The sequence below is a fragment of the Acomys russatus genome, chromosome 31, assembly GCF_903995435.1.
Source record: "Acomys russatus chromosome 31, mAcoRus1.1, whole genome shotgun sequence".
Classification (NCBI taxonomy): Eukaryota; Metazoa; Chordata; class Mammalia; order Rodentia; family Muridae; genus Acomys; species Acomys russatus.
This window is the reverse complement of record NC_067167.1, coordinates 188,195-193,173: the sequence shown is the minus strand read 5'-3', so window position 1 is coordinate 193,173 and position 4,979 is coordinate 188,195.

The following is a 4,979-nucleotide window of genomic DNA, read 5'->3' as shown; positions in this document are numbered from 1 at the left end:
TTCTAGCAAAAAGTAAATCCATCAGATAGAGTATCTTTAAATATCTGACCTCTGTGTATAGAACACATTTCAACATGGTGTTGATGCCTGAAAGGCTTCAAACTAACATACCTGAGATATAATTGTTTCAAGGGTGTATTTGTCTTACTTTGAGTCTTTTTGTGTGTGAAAATTTACACATTTGCATGTGTGAATTTAAACTGAACAGGTATCCTTGTGTGTGTCTTGGAAGTATGTGGCATGTTTGTATTTTTCTTCCACCTGACTGTGTTATTTGAAGTAGCACTCCATTAAATGTTGAATATAAGTAGAGAATTGAACCATAGTCTGTATTTGTATGATAATAAATGTTATAAACCTAAGCAGAAATAGTGTGGACTGAAATTGTCTGGTTATTTGATCCATAAATTTATAGTTTATGTAAATAGTTACTATAAAGTTTCTATATAATGTCAGCCTTTGAATGCCTTTAGAATTCCTATAAACATGTGCCTTGCATCTGGTAGAAGCCTGAAAACTCCAAGGTGCAACACCTTCTCATGCTACAGAGACACGGGGCTCCAGCAGCATTGCCACCTGAAAGATGACTCACCTAATCTTTAAGACAGATTCCCCAACATAACTCTTGGAGCTCTTGGTTTGACTCTTTAGTCCTCTATTGTAGTGACTCGGAAACAGGCTTTGTTATTTAGGTTTCTAGTAACCTGCATTTTGTTATTATTTTGAACTGTGTTCTGAGAGTTTCTTTTTATAGAAAGGTGACTACTGGAAACTTTTAAAGAGGGAAATATAATAAAGAGCAATGGCTTCTTTCTTTTGAGTCTCAGCAGCAGCTATCATTCCCCATATTGCCTCTGCTATGGAAACGCCATGGTGGGGACGGTATCAAGTGTAGGGCCTTGCACATGCTAGGCAAGTGCTCTACCACTTAGCTATTCTCAGCCCTACTATGTGTCTTAAAAGTTGGATATAGGGCTGGAGAAATGGCTCGGAGGTTAAGAGCTCTGCTTGCTCTTCCAGAGGTCCTGAGTTCAATTCCCAGCAACCATATGGTGACTCATGACCATCTATAATGAGATCTGGTGACCTCTACTGGTGGACAGGCATACATACAGGCAGAACATTGTATACATAGTAAATAAATCATTTTTTAAAATTTGGATATAATTAGCATTACTATGTAACTGCAATAATTTATTCAGTAGTTGCTTAATAATTACAATGTAATTAAAATCAAAGTACAATGACAGGGCTGGAGGGGATGACTCTGGTTGAGAACACTGGATGCTTTTGCAACCAGTCTAGACTTTGGTTCCCAGCACCTACTTTTGTGGCTCACAACTGCTTGTAACTGCAACTCCTAGGCATATGACACCCTCTTTTGAGCTCAGCATATATCCATGCTCATTTTCATGTTTAAGTCCTTTGTTTTCTATCTTTATACTCCTTGCTTAATTTATAAGGAGTTATTAACAGTTTGTTGTAATTAATTCTTATATCTGTGCCCATAGTTCTTCTTGGATACAGCATGTGAGTAAAGAAGCCTCAGCACATATCTCTCTTACACTGTTTCTATTGTGAGCCATGAAACAGGGGAGAGAACAGACCAGTAAACAGTAAACTCTGTAATTATTCCCACCACACAAGCTGAGTCAATGATTAATCTAGGCCACCACACAGAAACTCAGGAACCTTGTCACTTCTGGCATTCCTTGTTCGGAGCCAACCCGTGGTCATTCAAGGCTAAAAGTCTACTGGCTATGAAAAAATACTGATGCCCCATTCCAAAGCATAACTTTCTGCTTTCAGCCTCTGCATAACTTCCTTCTTTCAGCCTCTGCATAGCTTCCTTTCAGTTTATGCAGATGTTGTTTAGCAGATTAGCTTGGGACTTCCGGAGAGATAGTTAGCTAAGATAAGATAGAAATGGTTCCCCTGACCTGATGGTATTATCTGGAGACATTCTCGGGCCCCTCCTATTGCTTAGATCCTGCCTCCACCCCATATAAGCATTTGCTTTTGATTCAATAAACAGACCTTGATAGAAACGCTACTTGGTCTCGCCTCTTTCTTTTCCATCCCATCATTTCAGGTATGGCTCCCCTCTCGACCCCTTAATTACTGGTCCTGCTGGACGGGACAATCCTGAGTAGGGCTGAAGCAGGGTTATAATTATAAAGCCCACAAGCATCTGAGCCAAGTTACAGCTATAATTTTCACCAATCTGAATTTGGGATTAAGAACTTTCTCAAGTGTTGCATTGTTGTAAACTGACATTGAATGTGTTTTTGCTCAACTAAACAAATTTTTGTTCCTTCTGTGTTAGGAACAGGCACTATGTTTTGGGTAACTATTGTTGCTTAGAAGCTTACACATCAGGTTTGTAACAGGTATGTTTTGAAGAAACTATTGGTGTTTAGAAAGGATCAGTTTAGGTAAAATGGAGTCTCAAGTCAAAATGGCAGTACTTAAGAACAGTTCCTTTTCCCTGCTCCCAACAGCTTAATAAATTATTTGAATTTCCTCTCATGAGAATAACTAGGAATAAAAATTTCTAAATTTTACTGCCTCCTGCCAAACAGCTATGGGTTGTGTCAGCCTGCATTAGCAAATTAAGGACAGTTCCTGTTGCTCCGCAGACCACTCCCCACCAGTATGGGTATTACCAGCCTTTGCTCTTGGTGCCATATTTGTGACTGTAAATTGTGGCTTTTGTTTTAATTTGTGTTTCTCAGTGGCATCACATATTTTTCCTGCCCTGCCATTTTTGTTACTGAGGGTCTGCCAGAGGGAAAATCTGGCTGTCACCCTTTATAGGGATAGAGGGAATACCTTGGACAGAAGAAAATTGTTACTGGGGGCTGGAGAGATGGCTCAGTGGTTAAAAGCACCGTCTGCTCTTCCAGAGGTTCTGAATTCAATTCCCAGCAACCACATGGTGGCTCATAACCATCTATCATGAGATCTGGTTCCCTCTTCTGGTGTGCATGTGTACATCCAGGCAGAACACAGTATATGTAATAAATAAATAAATCTTTTTTTAAAAAAAAGAAAATTGTTACAGCTGTAGCCTATGTTTCTCTCTGGTAGCCTCTCCTTCCTGAAATTGTTTTCCCAAGGTAGAAATGACTACACTGGCAGACAATCTGTCCCAACAGACATTCCTTTCTGGGATGACCAATAACTGCTGAGTATAGTCTTGTATAATTTCATAAGAATACCATTTTACAACTGAGGCAGTGCATCATTCTAAATACTAATAAACACAGATAGATGGGGAGTAGGAGTCTCAAAAGAAGTGGGAAACGTGGCATCAACAAAAGTGGGGAACATGGATAGCAACTCCTTCTTACCTGTTTTCAACTGAGGAGGGTCATTGTCAGAGATTTGTTTCCAGGTCTGTTGAAGAGAAAATCCTCTGATCATTTATCTAGAAGGGCAATTAAACTGGATCAGCTGCAATGGGTTATGAGATTGTCATCATGTATTCCTGAAGAAACTTTTGAAAAGTAATCATTAGGGAGCAATAAACAGATGATTTTGTTACAGAGCAAATCTGAGAGACCACTACTCATAAAGACAGAGCAAGGGAGAAGAGTTGAAGCAGGAGGTCCAGTGAGAGAACGTAGGTATAGAGTTGATTTGGGGTAATGGTGTCTAATCCCACTGCCAGAAGTACTGCTGCTCCTAAGTAAGCTAGCAGAAGACAGGGAACTATAGAGCATCAAAGAAAGGGAACAGGACAAAAAAAGAGGACTAATACGAAGAATTCTCTCTGGCCTGGAGTTAAAGCATTCCCCACAGCATCTGAAAGGTCTTTTTGCAGTTGTATCGGGGAAACTGGAGCTATTGAAGGATGACAGGGTTTATCAGAGCTCATATGGTATATTTTGTTGAAAAAGGGGGAAGTTTGGTAATTAAATCATTTCAAAGACAGAAGAAAAACAAAAGTATGGGGATAAGGAAAGTACTGATCAGGGGGATGAGCCTGAGAACAGGGGAAGGCTTGTGGCTAAATTTTATTTGGTCTCTATGTCTTTAGGCCTCACCTCACTGTGCCAGGACTGCAGACTTTGTGCCAGGTGAAAGCAGTCTTGGAGGGCTTTGCCCCTTTGCAGGCTCTGTCCCAGGTGACAGCAGTCTTGGTGGACTTTTCCCCTTGGAAACACTACAGATACTCCTTGAGATTAACCTTGAGATAGACTGGGTGGAACCATCCTGGGCCTGGAATTCAGGAAGAGGACTGCGGTTCTCCACCCCGACTATTGTGGCATTATGATGGGAGGAGACTGGCCCTGGCACGCTCGAGACAGACCCAGGCAGAGGACAAGAGGAGGCAGCAGATACAGACCAAGCTGGAGTGCATGTGGATCGGGAAAAGGATCAGTGTACCAATTGGACCAGCACACAGGCCAGAGACCCATCCCATGGAACAGATACCAGAAAGTTCACTTTTGTTTCTCTTTAACCTTTTTTCCTTCTTGTGTAAGATAATTGGGTTGTATAATAAAGTTTAATTGTTCGGGACCCCCGGGCCCAAATCTGCCTATCATATTGTTCTACTTGTAGATTTCTAGGACCATCTGTATCCTTTTATTTTGCTATTCTCCCATGCATCTCTCATTTAGAGTCCCAATAGGATGCCTTCCCCTCTGTCCCAGTTTCCTGGTAATTTTGGGCCCAGGGGTCCCGCTCAAACTAAGGCACCAGCCAAGGACAATACAGGAGGTAAACTTTAAATACCTTCCCAGATCTAGCCAATGGTCAGAATATTCTCCACAGTTGAGTGGAGAGTGTGATACGACTTTCTCACGTACTCTGGTGCCTCACATCTGACCATGTCCCCTGGAGGGGGAGACCTGGTGGCACTCAGAGGAAGGACAGCAAGTAGCCAAGAAGAGACTTGATACCCTATGAGAATATACAGGGGGACGTAATCCCCCTCAGGAACAGTCATAGGGGAGGGGAATAATGGAAAA